Genomic DNA, 15,906 nt, shown 5'->3' on the forward strand with positions numbered 1-15,906 from the left:
TTATTTCCTTACTATATTACTCTCAATCAAATTAACTGAGAAAGTGTCACTTTCCTTATGGGCCCCTTATAGGCCACTTGTGCTACCCACATGACAATCCCCACTACTTTCCAGACAGTGTGTCTTTCACCCACGATCACTTTTCTCATAAAAACTTTTTATCCCCTTACGAGCTCTGACATCGAAGTTAGTACTTAACAGTCTAGATCTCAGACTAGTTATCTATACTTCCGGTGTGTGTGGTTTCTTATTTTATAAAACTGCCCCCCTCGTGGTCTGAAGGTGCTCTTTGCACAGCCCGTCTCTGGAGGTTCGATTTTCAAACACCAAGCATCCCGGAGGCCCCTCCCTCCTCGGGGCCTTGGTGCTTTCTCTGGAGTCTACCCTGTTTTCGTCAGCATTTCACCTCGGAACACTGCTTCCCCCAAAGGTGGTGACGTGATGTCAAGTCAGGATTATAATTAGTTAATAGAAAAGGAAAAATGTTGCAGTTTCCAAGTTAGGAGGGAGGGCTTTTTCTCTGGCTGTGGTAACGGGGAACGGGACAAGCGCTGTACAGAGGTTTAAGTATTAATAATAAATCAGGTGCCAGTTTTGAGAAACTGCCTTTAAAAGTCAGTTTTACACTAGTTGCTTCATAAAAATAGAGTTCTTAAATATACTCCAGAACAGAAGAGAAATTGTAGAACATGGCAAGTTGAAAGTAGGAATTACAAGGTTTTGATTAATTTTTTTAATGCTGTATGATTTTTAAAATTATTTTTTCCCCACACTGCTTATTGTTTGAAAACTACTTGAATAAACATCAGCCCTGGCTGGTGTGGCTCAGTGGATCTAGAGCTGGCCTGAGAACTAAAAAGAATAAACATCTCTCCTAATCTCACTTTTGGAATTAGTCTTTTCAAAGAAGTGGAAATTAGTCATTTCCACTTCTCTTTTTAAAGTTGACTGCCTGTCATTTGGTTTCTGAGATTCAAATACATTCCAAGTAATTTGGTAATTCATCACCTAAGGCACACCTGTTGCTCTCGCCTTTGAAGACAGAGAATGCTATGACTTAAAAAAAAAAAAAGGATTACATTTTATTAGGTACACTTGTTTAGAAAAAAAATAAAAGGAGCTGCTTATGGAACTCGTCATTCTTGTGGCCACTCAGAAACATACTTTCTCTCCAGTGGATTCGACAGTTGGATGCAGTTAGGTGGACAGGTTGAGAGGTAGGACATTCCCAGGGAACTCGGAGCAAACCCTGCCACTAACTACGTACGCCTCTGGCATCCTCTTCCTTATCTTTGCTTTCCCCAACACTAATGTGCATGTTCTTTCGCCAATCTATTTTGATGAATGTTGGGCTGTTTGACCCTTAATTTTTCTTTCTGTTCTTAATAGGTACAAGCAACCCCTTGCTTTGCTTTTTGTTTTATGTATTCTAAGATGGGACGTCGGACTTGCTGGGAAGACAGGCTTTAGGGATGTGGAAGCAATCCTGAGCCAATTCTAGATGGAACATTCTCTTACTTTGCAAACGAGAACTTGCCAGACTGAAGGAACTTCTGAGCAGTGTGTCGCGCCTGCTAAGTTTCCTTGACAAGCCTTTCATCAGCCCTGTTGGACTGAGGGAAACACAGGCCGAGGGGGAGGAGCTTTGACCAAAGGCAGGAGCTGTGGGCTGTCAGTTTTACTCCCCTTCAAGCTGTGTGATCCTTGGTCAGCCCTTGTGATCCTAAGGTATCGCTCTGCTCAGGATGTTGCCCAGCTACCACTGACTGAGTGATGAAACTCGTATGTATTTTCATGTGCTGAGCAAATAGTGACACTGAACTCAGGTTTGGCTTACACTGGGTTCCCAGGACCTGGCACGGGGTGGCAGCCCCCTTAAATATCCACTGAGGGAACAAATGAACCTAGTTCCTCGGATAAACCCAACAGTTCGAAAAAGGCAGAGAATCTTGTTCGTTCTAGAGGCACAGAGCATATTGCTAGGTGCCATCTAGGTGAAGTCATTTCTGGGATTGGCTTCTGATTGTCTAACTGAATCCAGATACAGAACTCTGAGCTTCTAGAACAGATTCCCAATCTGGGCCATCCAGGTGAAATCTGGGCTGGCAGATTTTGCTTTGTTTTAAGGCTTGGCCTCCATGGTGCACTTCAAAGCGATGTTTTCAAAATCATCTGAACTGGTTGCTCACTACTTTAAAAACTGCAAGCCTATAAATACAAACTCAGTTTTGCACTCTTCTCAGAAAATTGGAGGAGCAGGCCGTGTGAGGTTAGTCATTCCTGCCTGGCAACAGTGGGCCGGAGCTGAGGTGGGCTGAGTGGGCTCGTTCCTCATTCGCTCCCATCCCCTCCCCACCACGACCTGCTCTGGAAGATCTGTTACCATCACACTCCTCTGTTTCCCTAGGAGATGCTGTGAAGACTGGGCAAGTATGGCTTCTCATTTAGTGAAACTATAGCGCAAATATCCTGTGTGGATCAAAGTGAAAAACAGAACCTGAAGCATTGTGGGTAAATCTGATGTTCATGTGGGAAAGTGTAGAATCTGTACATTTTCCTTTTTCTCTAATTACAGTAGTTCAGTTTTGTTTTGTTTTTATAAGTGACCTAGTGTTTCATTGGAACCTGTTCTCAATTTCGATCTGTTAGAATTTAACACTCTGGTATCACCGAACTGTTGCATGACCTGAGGCCAGTGTTCCTGTTGCCCCATCTGCGATGGGCATGGAAACAGGTGGGAAGCTTGTCAAACACACAGATGCCTGGGCCCCGCCCTGCGGATTCTGATTGGGTGGGTTTTTGGTGGAGACTGAGCCTCTTACCTTTTTACAAATTTTGCAGATGATTCTGACCCTGTGGACATGTGAGAAGCTTTGACCCAGAGTAAATGTTCCTGCTCTTCTGGAGAGAGGGGGTTCCTGGCTTTGGGAGGCACCGCTTTTACGGAAGGAGGTTTTTAGAGAAGAGAGAGACACAGGAAGACGGCGGCCTCGGAGGAAGGTCCGTGGTTGAACTGCCGCGGGTCTCACAGCTCCCAGGGCTTCTGCAGCGGAGCGGAAAGCCCGGCGGGCACATCAGTGCACGTGCACGTGCGAAGTCTGCCCCTGTCGGCCAGCCATCGTGGTTGATTAGCCACCCGGAAATGTCTGAAACTATTTACGTTGGAAGGTAAAACATTGTCATTTTTTTTTCCTCCCCCGACAAGCACACAGAATTAACCATAGAATTGTGGAAACACACCTTCGGAGATCTAGCAGCGGGATGCTTTCAGAATCCAATATGAAGGTAGAATTAATAACACACCATTTAGGAGACACAGACTTGCAGGGTCCCCAGCAGCCACCACCCCTGACATGGGGGTCGGGGGTCAGCGTGTGTGAAATCATTCTCCCCGAATCGCCCCGTCCTTGTTGACTCTCCCGTCGTCGTGTGTTTGCAGAGCTAACCAGTCAGAGCTAGTGGACTGCCTCCCCTCCCTTTCTCTTGCAGTTCGATCCCAAGGCCCTGTAACCCTGTGTTCTCACAAACAGAACTCAGTCAGTGTTTCTCCCACATCCGTCCAGTTAAGCAACGCATCCTTTTTTTTCTGCCATCTTCAACAAAGGGATAGCTAACCCTTGCCTCATGCCAGGCACTCTTTCAATCCCTTTACACAGAACAACTTACACTCACTCGCCTGTTGAGGTAGGTATTATCACCCCCATTTTCCAGATGAGAAACTGAGGCAGAGAGGCATTCAATGATTTGCTCCGAGTCCAAAGTGGAAGTATAAGGACCCAGGAAGTTTGGCTTCCGAGTCTACTTAATCATGCCATGAGTATGTACGGATACACAGGCACATGTTCTTCATAATTTTTTATTCTTAAGATTGGTGGAGGTGGTAGGAAAGGCACTTCAGGGGCCACTTCCTGTAGACGTCTCTGTGCGGGGTCCTTTGCAGGTTCCAGTTGTTCAGTAGCCACCGCAGGTGGTCTCCCTCAGGCCCCGGTTCTGTTCTTTGACATGGACAACGGACGTGCCTTCCGTGCTACGTGAAGTGTAGAAATAGCCTCAACCGTTATCCCTGTCCCCACCCCATCTCCTCTCAGCCCCAACCAGCTAGCCTTCCCTGTGTCCCCACGGCCTCTGATCAACACATTTGTACGTAGCTCCCAGACACCAGGCATGGGCTCAGTGCCAGGCACGCTCCCTGCCCTGGCATTCGGACGACACACAGTTAAATAGAGAAGGAAGCCTGATGAGGTCCTCCATAGGGACCCTGACATCTCTACTTGTCTGTGTGCTTTTGGGAAGTCCATCGTTCTTAAGTCCAAAGTGACTAGGGAGGCGTCTAAGCTCGTCGCCCCCGGATTCATTTTCCACCAACGGAACAAACAGTCAATATTTAAAATGGAAAGTCTCTTCTTGCTTTCTATGAAGCATATTTTTTCCACCCAGACCCAGCTTTGTCGACACTGTGGAGACAGGTTCTTGGAATCGGGGCCCCCTAGCGTAGTGGTTCTCGAACTTGACTGCACAGTGGAATCCCCCGGGCTGGGTGAGACGAGGACACCGGGATTTTGGAGAGCTTTTTAAGGGATTCCTGTTCACCAAAGTCTGGCAGTCACAGTGCCCGAGGGATCAGTGCTCTGCCACTCTGTCATGTTGATGCTCTGCAGAGCTGATGGGCTGGGACCTGGGCAGCCAGTGTCCCTGGGTAGCAGCGGTTGCCCCACCCTGACCCTTTCCATTCTCAACACCCAGTCTTCTCTTGAATCCGCCTCAGGCGAGCTGACCTCTGCTACCACTGCCAGGATGGGCTCAGACTTGGCAAACCTGCCCCGGGGGCCTGGCTGGAACCAGCAAACTTGTTTTGTTTGGCTTGGACAGCGCTTCGAAAAGACATGAACTAGGATGGAGAGATTTCACACTGAAAATCTGGATTCCCGAGTTCTCTGGGAATCAGATCATTCCCACTGTGCTCCTCAACCGGAGCCAGGGGCTCCTGCCCCTTAAACGGGCATCTACCTCACCTCCAACGCCTAGTTCACCAGGCCCTCCTGGGACGCGGTCATTTACGTTACCTATGACCCCTGCAGGTCACGTGACAGTTGCCTTTGCCCTTCTGCTGCTGAGCGTTGATTACGCGTGCACAGCACTTTCCAGCCACGGTTTGCTTCCTGCTCGTGCAGTCCCCACCAAGGGAGCACTGGCCACACCCACACCCACATCCACATCCACAGCCCCCCTCACTCTCCAAGTTCACTATCCCTTCTTTCATACTCACTTTTCAGACCACTCCCAGCTCCTACTCCTTTCGTACTGTACCCTCACGACAGGATAGGGTTAGTAGGGTTTTTCAAAATACTGCAAACTTAAGTAGAAACCCGAAAGGATATGATAGACCAGGTTCTCAAATTCCAATGTCTGTGGAGGGCAGGCAGGTAATGTCAAGGGCTGAGTGGGCCGGCAGGGGACCGCCGAGACCCGAGGAGCGCCGGCCTTGTCTTTGGGGGGCAGCCCTCCCCAGCAGCCCTCTAGAGAATGCAGTGCTAGTGAACATCTCGTGATGACAGGAGAGCTCTGTCTGTATCTGCCCTGCCCGGCATGGTGGCCACAAGTTACATGTGGCTACTGAGCATTTGAAATGTGGCTACTGAGATGGAGGAGCTGCATTGTAAATTTTACTTAATTTTTTGTTACTTTAAAGAGCCACATGCAGCTAGGACCACCATCTCAAAACAAGTCTAGCTGATGACTGCTGAGCAAAAGTGAACATGGGTCCAGGGTGGCCAGATGTCCCAGAGCATCCAGGGATCCCTATTTTTAATGAGTCCTCTTCCATTTAGTGTGTTGGCTCCAGTTTTGAAACTTTGTGAAAGCCAAACAAAACACATTAATGGGATGAATCGTGGCCAACCAACGATGCCTTCCACCCACCAGACTAATGAACAGCCAAGGGCAAAGAGGAAAAACACCTTGCATGTCTGTCTGTGGAAAGCAAAGGGCATAACTAATGTGCTAGGGCTCTGAAATAGAGCCTGACTTGCACCATGAAAGTTTTGTGGTTGAAAGTTTATCGGTGACGGACTTTGCATATGTCCCGTCCTATGAAAACATACAACAAGGGCCCGGAGACATGCCGGATGGAGAAAAGGTCTTCCAATGAGAGGCAGCAGCAAGGGCAGAGGCCCAGGGATGACAGAGGACATAGCTGGTTGGGAACCTAAAGAGGTTTTATGTGCCTGCTCCGTCCAATATGGTAGCCACCAGCCTCATATGACTATTTACATTTCAACCACATTTCACGGGGCAGGGAGCTCCTGTGGTGTGAAACAGGGTCCATCCCCAACAGGGCTCCTCTGCCCACTGTCGTTTCCACCTCTTCTGGCCTCAAATTCCTGTTACTTGAGCCAATGTGAGGATGGGGGCGGGGATCACCCTGTAACTTTACAGTAAAACCTTGTTCTATACCATTTACCTTTTTTCCCCCCCAGTTAGTTCTAAAAGAGCTGGAATTTCAGCAACTCCAAATCCCTTTAAAAAAAGATGAGCCTGGACCAGAGGCCAAGCGGAACACACCGTAATACTTAAGACCGAAATGGGACTTAAGAAATTATCTAGTTTGAGCTCAACCATTTTAGCTCATGGGTGAAGAAACTAAGGCTCAGACAGCCACATGATGTAGAACAAATAAAATTTCAAAAACTAAACATTCAGTTTCTCGGTCACATTAGCAGGATTTCAATGCTCAGTAGCCATGTGTGGCAGGCCACTGCCCTGCTAGACCTTGGAGGTGTTGGACACGTTCGCCCTGGCACATGCCTCTTGGAAAGCACCGGGGCTTAGAGAGCGCAGGAGATAGAGGTGGGGCCGGGCCTCGTGAGGGAGGCTACAGAGACTCTGGGACCAGGCCACGAGGTCACCAAGGGGCTGGTGCACCAAGTTAGGAAGGTTGGACTTTGAGCTGAAGATTTGCCTTTTAGGAGACTCATGCAGCCACTGTGCCGTGTGGAAAACGGACTGGAAGGAGAGCCAGAGTGGATGCTGGAGACCTGAGAGGCTGGGCCAGCTGAGGTAAGAGATGAAGATGTCCCAACACATTATCCTTTCCACACTACCCACCACCCCATGCTTGGCTCAGGACCTCCAGTCCAGTCACCGTGTCCAGCGCCAGATCTAGAACACCCACTCAAAATAGGTTCGTGATGGTTGAATGAGTCAGCCTCACACACTGCACGCACAGCTAGGGAGTTCCAGAACGATGCTTCTAGTCCATGGCCGTTAGTGCCAAAACCGGAGATTATTTCGTGTGCCACTTTTCTCTCTGCACAAGGCTCACGTCAACTCCCCTCTGCATCCAGCGAGTCAGTCTCCCTAACTGCAGTCTCACCAGCACTCCGTGTTCTTTTCCTGGTACGATGAAGAGATTTATAGTTTAGAGCAATTTTTTTTTTCAGAGACAGCTTATTCTATTCCAAATTAAGAGTAATCACAGCTGGTTGGGTGAGTTTAATGCCAGAACCTAACCCAGATAAAAGTCTTTTGTATGTGATATTGAACGTGTGGGCTTTTATAAAAATATGTGTGCCTTTGAGGAATTCCTCAGACATCTGGGGAATTGAAACTAGTAATTTATGATAGATTTCCATGACTAGCATTGTAATTCCCTAATGAAAAGAGTGGGGCTTTATCTCAAACTGTGTTGCAGTGAAAAGAAACTTAGCTGAACCCTGGCTGGCATAGCTCAGTGGATTGAGCTCGGGCTGTGAACCAAAGCATCGCAGGTTCGATTCCCAGCCAGGGTACATGCCTGGGTTGCAGGCCATAACCCCCAGCAACCGCACATTGATGTTTCTCTCTCTCTCTCTCTCTCCCCCCCTTCCCTCTCTAAAAATAAAAAAAAAAGAAAAAGAAACTTAGCTGAGACTTGGAAATTCTCAGCCTCTAGGTATATATTCACTTATTTATTTTGCTCTTATTTTATTTCACTTTTTAAACAAATGAGACTTTAAAAATTCCTTAAAACCTTTTCTGGGGTAACTTTTATTTTGGCATAATTTTAAGTTGACAGAAAAGTTGCTAGAACAGTGCAAAGAACCCCGGTGTTGTCTTCACCAGATTTGCCAATTTTTAACCTTTTGCCACATTTGCTTATTTTCTGTCTCATCTCTTACACACATACACACAATTGGTTTTTGGACTACTTGAGAATAAGCTGCAGATTCAATGCTCCATGACCCCTAAATATTTTGGTGTGCATTTTCTAATATTTTTATTTTATATAGTCACAGTATAGTGATCAACACCAAAAATTTAACATTGGTACAAGTTTATTATTTAATACACAATATCTAATTCAAAGAATTTTTCAGATTTCACCAATTATCTCAATAATGTCTTTTCTAGCTGTTTACAATTGCTACCTCCTCATCCCAGGCAGAACCAAATCCAGGATTATGTGTGACGTTGAGTTGTTATATTTCTTTAGTCTCCTTAACCTGGAACATTTCTCACATTTCTGACTTTTATGACATTTTTGATATATTTTTTAAATATATTTTATTGATTATGCTATTGCAGTTGTCCCATTCCCCCCCCTTTATTCCCCTCCACCCTGCACACCCCCTCCCACCTGCATTCCCCCCGTTTAGTTCATGTCCATGTGTCGTACATATACGTTCTTTGGCTTCTACATTTCCTATACTATTCTAAGCCTCCCCCTGTCTATTTTCTACCTACCATCTATGCTACTTATTCTCTACCTTTTCCCCCTCTCCTCCTCCCACTCCCCCACTGATAACCCTCCATGTGTTCTCCATTTCTGTGATTCTGTTCCTGTTCTAGTTGTTTGCTTAGTTTTTTTTTAAGGTTCAGTTATTAATAGCTGTGGGTTTGTTGTCATTTTACTGTTCATATTTTTTATCTTCCTTTTCTTAGATAAGTCCCTTTAACATTTCATATGATAAGGGCTGGGTGATGATGAACTCCTTTAACTTGACCTTATCTGGGAAGCATTGTATCTGCCCTCCTATTATAAATGATAGCTTTGCTGAATAGAGTAATGTTGGATGTAGGTCCTTGCCTTTCATGACTTGGAATACTTTTTTCCAGCTCCTTCTTTCCTGCAAGGTTTCTTTTGAGAAATCAGCTGATAGTCTAATGGGAACTCCTTTGTAGGGAACTGTCTCCTTTTCTCTCGCTGCTTTTAAGATTCTCTCCTTATCTTTAATCTTGTCTAGTGTAATTATGATGTGCCTTGGTATGCTCCTCCTTGGGTCCAACTTCTTTTTTTTTTAAATTTTTTTAAATACTGTACTTTTTTTTTTAAGATTTTATTCATCCATTTTTAGGGAGGGAAGGGAGGGCAGGAGAGAGAGAGAGAGACAGACAGACAGACAGACAGACATCAATGTGCGGTTGCTGGGGGTTATGGCCTGCAACCCAGGAATGTACCCTGGCTGGGAATCGAACCTGGGACACTTTAGTTCCCAGCCCGAGCTCAATCCACTGAGCTATGCCAGCCAGGGCTTGGGTCCAACTTCTTTGGGACTCTCTGAGCTTCCTGGACTTCCTGAAAGTCTACTTCCTTTGCCAGATTGGGGAAGTTCTCCTTCATTATTTGTTCAAATAAGTCTTCAATTTCCTGGTCTTCCTCTTCTCCTTCTGGCACCCCTACGATTTGGATGTTGGAAAGTTTAAAGATGTCCTGGAGGTTCCTAAGCCTCTCTTCCTTTTTTTGAATTCTTGTTTCTTCATTTTGTTCTGGTTGAATGTTTCTTTCTTCTTTCTGCTCCAAACCATTGATCTGAGTCCTGGTTTCCTTCCAGTCACCGATGGTTCCCTGTAGATTCTTTTTTATTTCACATAATGCAGCATTCATTTCTGCCTGGGTCTTTTTTAGGCTGTTGAAGCACCCAGTGAGTTCCTGGAGCATCCAGATAACCAGTGTTTTGAACTGCGCATCTGATAGGTTGCCTATCTGTTCATTGCTTAGTTGTATTTTTTCTGGAGCTTTGAACTGTTTTTTTTTTTTCATTTGGGCCACTTTTTTTCTTGGCACACCTGTTATGTAGTGAGGGGCAGAGCCTTAGGTATTCACCAGGGCGGGGCAACCCACGTGGCTGGATTGTGATGTTGTTTGTGGGGGAGGGGTCCAAGAGGGAACAATGGCACTTGCTCCACTCTCTGCCAGCTTTCAGTTACTTCCCCCATTTCCCACAAGCAAACTGGGCCCTTCTGGTGCTGACTCCCGGGTGGGTGGGCTTGTGTCCATTCTAGGACCCCGTGGGTCTCTCCAATGGACTCTCCTGTGAAGCTGGGAGTCTCTCCCACTGCCGCCTCAACCCCCACAGGTGTTTGCAGTTAGAGGCTTGAGGCTTTATTTCCCCACGCTGGGGCCCTGGGTTGAGTGGTCCGTTCTGCTCTCCAGTTGTTCCCCCTGGTTTATCTGTGCTCGAATGTGGGACCGCCTGGTTGGCCAGCCGTCTCCTCACCCGGTCTGTCAGCTGCAGCCTTGCCTGCCCTGGAGGACTGGTCCTCCAGCCACTGCCTTGCCGAGAGTCCTGTCCACCCAGCCACCGGGCTACCTGACTCCGCCCCTCCTACCAGTCTGGATGGATGTTTCTTCTTTAACTCCTTGGTTGTTGGATTTCCATACAGTTCGATTTTCTGTCAGTTCTGGTTGTTTTTTGTTTTTAAGTTGTCCTTCTTTCGGTTGTGCGAGGAGGCACAGTGTATCTACCTACACCTCCATCTTGGCTGGAAGTCTCCACGTTTTTTATGTATTTTTGAAAAGAAGTAAATAGCAGTAAATTATGGATTTGGTATAGTATACATAATGTATATATGTTTTAGATGATGCAAGAATTCAGGAGTCCATACTAATAAATAAGAGAATAGGGAAAGTTTTTCAGTAAAGTGAAAACTAATGAACATGTAGAAAGAAAAGACAGCATTAGAGAATTATCATTTTGCAACCATTATTGTAATAATTGATTTAGGCAAGAATTATCTTTCAAGTTTATTGTTTTTGTTTTTATAGTATTTTATATTAGTTTCAGGTGTGCAGCATAGTGGTTAAACAATCACATACTTTACAAAGTGTTCCCCAGGCAAGAATTATTAATGGATAGTAAAACTTCTTTCTTTTTTAAATTAGTCAGTATTTTACCATTTTTAGGTTTACAAAATACTGGGTAGATATTGCAAAGTCCACATATACTGTATTTTTCAGATTATAAGATGCACTTTCTCCACCCCCGCCCCCAAATTTGGGAGGAATAATGGTTGTTAATGCTGCTGTTGAGTTCTGTTTACATTTACATTGGCGAAATATTATGTTATTAAATATTTTACCACATTTTTTGCTTCAAAATTTTTTTCCTATCTTCCTCCTCTAAAACCTATGTCTGTCTTGTGGTCCAAAAAATATAGTAACATCACCAATAAAGAGAGAAACCATCATCACCTGAGTCTTGACATGGTGCACTAAGAAAGGACACAACTTCACTTGGGTGGCAGTCCTGTTAAAATATAAATCTCTTCATGAAGAAATAGACAAACTCAAATTGAGGGATATGGTACAAAATGAGGTTTGCGGCCCTGGCTGGCGTAGCTCAGTGGATTGAGCACGGGCTGTGAATGAAAGTGTCGCAGGTTCGATTCCCAGTCAGGGCACATGCTTGGGTTGCAGGCCATGGCCCCCAGCAACCACACATTGATGTTTCTCTCTCTCTCTCTCTCTTTCTCTCTCTAAAAATAAATAAAAATAAAATCTTTAAAAAAAGATGCAAACCATTAAAAAAAAAATGAGGTTTGCTTTTTATGACAAACTTCCTGAAAGATTGTGTCAAAGGTTGCACTATTGAACAACACCACTAGATGTCACTGTGGTTGTACAAGTTGCACAAGTTTTAATCTGTTTCAGTAAAGAGTATCAATTCCTTAGCGCCTTGACTCTTTATTTTGACACCTTTGCACACTGGACACATTTGCAAGTCAAACACATAGCTTTGGAGAAACGTACACATTAAATAACCGGGAAAAGCATTGGAGGAAGAGGCAGTCAGCTTAGAATAAGGCCTGTTCCTGACATCACAGATTTGTCAGGTCCTGGTCCTTTGCGCCCTGTCTCCGGTCCTTGGCCCCTGCCTCCTTGGTAAAATGGGGTTTGGATTGCCTGCTCTGGTCTCCTGGAGCTCCAACAGTCCAGGATTTTAAGATGGTAATTTTTTTAAGATTTTATTTATTTTTAGAGAGGGAAGGGAGGAAGAGAGAGAGAGAGAGAAACATCAATGTGCAGCTGCTAGGGGTCATGGCCTGCAACCCAGGCATGTGCCCTGACTGGGAATCGAACCTGCGACATTTTGGTTTGCAGCCTGCGCTCAATCCACTGAGCTATGCCAGCCAGGGACAAGATGGTAATTTCTTAACTAAAATCATTTCAGTGCCCTCTGTAAGATTTTTGTTCAGCCACATTGGACCCACTATCAGTTTCCTTTGTTTTTTCACCCAGTACTCTTAATTTATTGAACGTTTATCTTTAAGTTGACTCAGTTTTCAAAAATGTAAATAAAGAAACAAACTATAGGCAGATCAATCACAAATGGAAGCTAGTTCACTTGCCATAAATGGAAGGTAACCATAAAAATAAATATAATAAAAACAATATAATTAAGTTGGAGCTAGAAGCTATTATCTGCCAAAGGCTCAGAGCCTGTGGTCTGATTTTTTTTTTCTTTTTAAAGGGAGGTGTTAAAGAGGAGTTGAAGACAGACTAGCCCTGACCCTTTCCTCTTGATGTAAGCAAAAGAATTGGGACTAAGAACAGAAGACCTTTCTGCCTGTGAGGTTCAGCATTATTTAAGTCCGTATCCATGAAACCAACCACAATACTTCATAGAGCATCTCAAACCAGGCCCCTGCTTTCATAAGCGGTTCTAAGGTTGAGTATTTCCTCTCACCTTCCCTTTCTTTCTTTCATTCTTTTCTTTCTTTCAACTCTTGATTCTTCAATATTTCTAATACACCATAAAGAATGTGATTAGACATCATACATTAGCCCTCTTTTTTTTCTGCAATCTATATTTAAGCTTTTGTTTTATTTGGATATTGTTTTCAGTTTAGTAGTGGTTTACATTTCTTTAGCGTTTATTGAGATTTGCTTTCATACTGTCTTCTTCCATTTAAACTGCCCTCTCCCTTTTAAACAGAGGAGATGATGTATGTCCCCTGTGCTGTCAGCGTCGAAGCAATTATATGCCACCAAATGGCTTGTGATTTGGCATCTTCTCCTGATAAAGGCTTGTGATGGATAGGATGTGGCAGAGGTCAGGAATTCTGCTCAGTACAACCTGAGGGGATGTTTCAAATTGCTTGAGCTTTCTCCAAATCCCCTAGGACACAATCAGAAGCCTGGTCCCCTTCAATTTTGGTGCAGAGGGTTTTTTCTTCATTCTTCACAGAGATTCAGAGCGAAGACATCGAAGTCTGAGCCATCTGATTGCACACTTTATTCCATAATATTAGTGGAGCTTTCCCCTGGTTTGTATAATCTGTTACTCATTTGCTTGCCACAATTAGCATAGGGGATTTTATAGGAGCCAAGACAATTACTTAGCTACTCAATGTTACTAAATAATTTACAAAGGGGAAAGCCAACAATTTCCATCAAATATGTTTTGTTCTCTTAATGCCTGTGTCACAATGTAAGAAAACCATTATAAGGTAAGGAGATCCAGAAATGCGTAAAGATTGATACATCAATTATTTTCTGCATCAAGGTTATTTTTCCATAATTTCCTTTTCTTGGCAACTGGGATTTAATTTGCCATTGGAAGCCCAAAACCTGAGAGGTCAGTTTCAGTGTTCAACCAAACCGATACTTTTTGTCTGGCATGGAATGCAGTTCCTATCTGTAGGAAAACTATCTAGAGAGATTTCAGAAGAAATTTTCAGAGGAGATTGATTATGAATCAATACAAACTTTTTTCCCATACCAAATTCTGTAGTATTATACTCTTATCACTCACCTACCCCAACTCAGAGTAAGAACCTCTGTTTTTTTTTCTTTTCTCAATATTCATCATTGAAAGTACACTGAGATTCTAACCAAGGAGGTATAAGGTTTCTGAAGACCCACTAAATATACTAGTGAAAACCTAATGTGTAGCGTGGCCGTGATCGTTACTGCTTTGGTGAGAGATGTACCTAAGGTTTGCTGGAGAATTCTTCAGGTTTCCCCGAGCCCCATTTGTTCCTGATGCTAATTAACGTTTATGATTTCATTATTCTCTTTATGTCCACGGATTCCTGGCTCCCGACGTTCGCTCCATTGTTTTAGTGCGTGTTAACATCCGTCTTCGTGAAAGATGGTGCTCTGGCAGAGCCTCCTTCCAAAGGTTGCTGAATAGCACGAGTCAGTATACTTTGAGACCATTTCTGGAACTATATATATCCCAAGACTATTCCCCGGGCTGCAAATTATACTTTATGTCATTGTTTTCAAGTGTCTAGAGCCAACATGTTTGTTTGAGATACTGAGCCAAGTATTGTCTTCCCAGCACATCTATAACTATCGATTCTGATGAGAGAGGCCTAATTACACTTGTGCTTATCTTAGGACCACAGCGTGGGAAGAGGCTTTAACGGTCCCTCGTCCCATCTGGTGCTCGGCTCCCCACTGAATCAGCCTTCTATGGTGCGAGTAACAGAAGCCAACTCTGGGCAAGTTAAACCAAAAAGGATATTTCTTTTATTAATAAAGGGTGGCTCGTGGAGAAAAAAAACATAAATAAAACAGCAAAAGAACCAGTATCTGCAGGTTGAGAAGCCATATTGACTCTGGGGCTTTGGGTAGCAGGCACTAATGGGCAATGTCTTTAGGAGTTTCCCAGTGGTGACTTCAAGGGGAGAGTAGGGGGAGCTTTAAACCCCCCGCAGACCCCTCTTCGTAGTCTAAGCAGTTGAGATTTCTTACCCTTTTCCAAAAGGCTATGCTGTAGTAGAATCTCAGCCAGTCTCATCCCTCTACACAGAAATAGTAAGGCTGCTGCTGAAACAACCCCTGGGGGCATCCACTTCGCAGCATCCCCCAGCTCAGCTCCATCCTCGCCCCACGGCAGCGAAGAGGGTTCTGAGAGAGGAAGTCCGTTTGGCTCTTTCGAAGTCACGATGGGGCCCCCCTTTGTCCAGGGTTATTGTAAGTCAAGGCGGCCACAGTAGGGGAGAGAGAATCCCCCACGAGGGGAATAGGTTCTTCAAGAAAGGAGCAATGACCAGAAAACATGTGTTCCCTAACTTTCCAAGACAGTGACAGTCCCTCCCAGTGCAGGACCTGGGCCGTGCAAACAGCACTTGATGGGGTGTGAATACAGGTAGCCAAACCCATTTTCCAAAGAGTGTAGGACATACAGATTTTTAATCTTTGAGGCATTTTTAAAAGCTTTATTAAGGTGTAATTTATATGTAATAAACCATACATACTGAAGGCGCAGTGTGTGATAAGTTTTGATAGACATGTGTACCTATAAAACTATATATAATGCATATGCCGTATGCACACCTGTATAAACACACGCACGCATAGGTGTAAGGGGCTGTTTGGGAAATGGTTACGGGGTGTGCTTCTGTCAGCTGTCACCCCAGTGAAGATGCAGCAGAGTGCCGGCCCCCCGAAGCCAACCCTGTACTCTGTGTCCCTTTCCAACCACAGCCCCTTTGTCCCCAACGACGGGGGAACTACCGTCCTCGCTCAGGTGACAGTCATTTACTTGCATTTCTTCAAAGCATCCCTCTCCCCAGACCAGGTGTTTCGGTCTAGCCTGAACTTAGAACTAGACACAAGGGGAATGACCCTGTAGGGCCCCTCAGCCCTTATTTCCCTCGAGGTTGTGTGTTTAGACTTCTAATTTCTGCTACGATGGA

At 44.8% G+C, this 15,906-nt stretch overlaps 1 long non-coding RNA gene across 1 annotated transcript; it reads left to right on the top strand.

The window, feature by feature from the left end:
• Nucleotides 1–2,873: 2,873 nt before the first annotated feature.
• LOC123813233 lies at nt 2,874–14,717 on the top strand. The gene is made up of 4 exons (XR_006784694.1): nt 2,874–3,168; nt 6,966–7,056; nt 12,729–12,925; nt 14,603–14,717. It is a non-coding gene; the product is annotated as an uncharacterized LOC123813233 (long non-coding RNA).
• Nucleotides 14,718–15,906: the final 1,189 nt, after the last annotated feature.

The sequence above is a fragment of the Phyllostomus hastatus genome, unplaced genomic scaffold, assembly GCF_019186645.2.
Source record: "Phyllostomus hastatus isolate PE091 unplaced genomic scaffold, TTU_PhHast_1.1 phas_contig_150, whole genome shotgun sequence".
NCBI classification, from domain to species: Eukaryota; Metazoa; Chordata; class Mammalia; order Chiroptera; family Phyllostomidae; genus Phyllostomus; species Phyllostomus hastatus.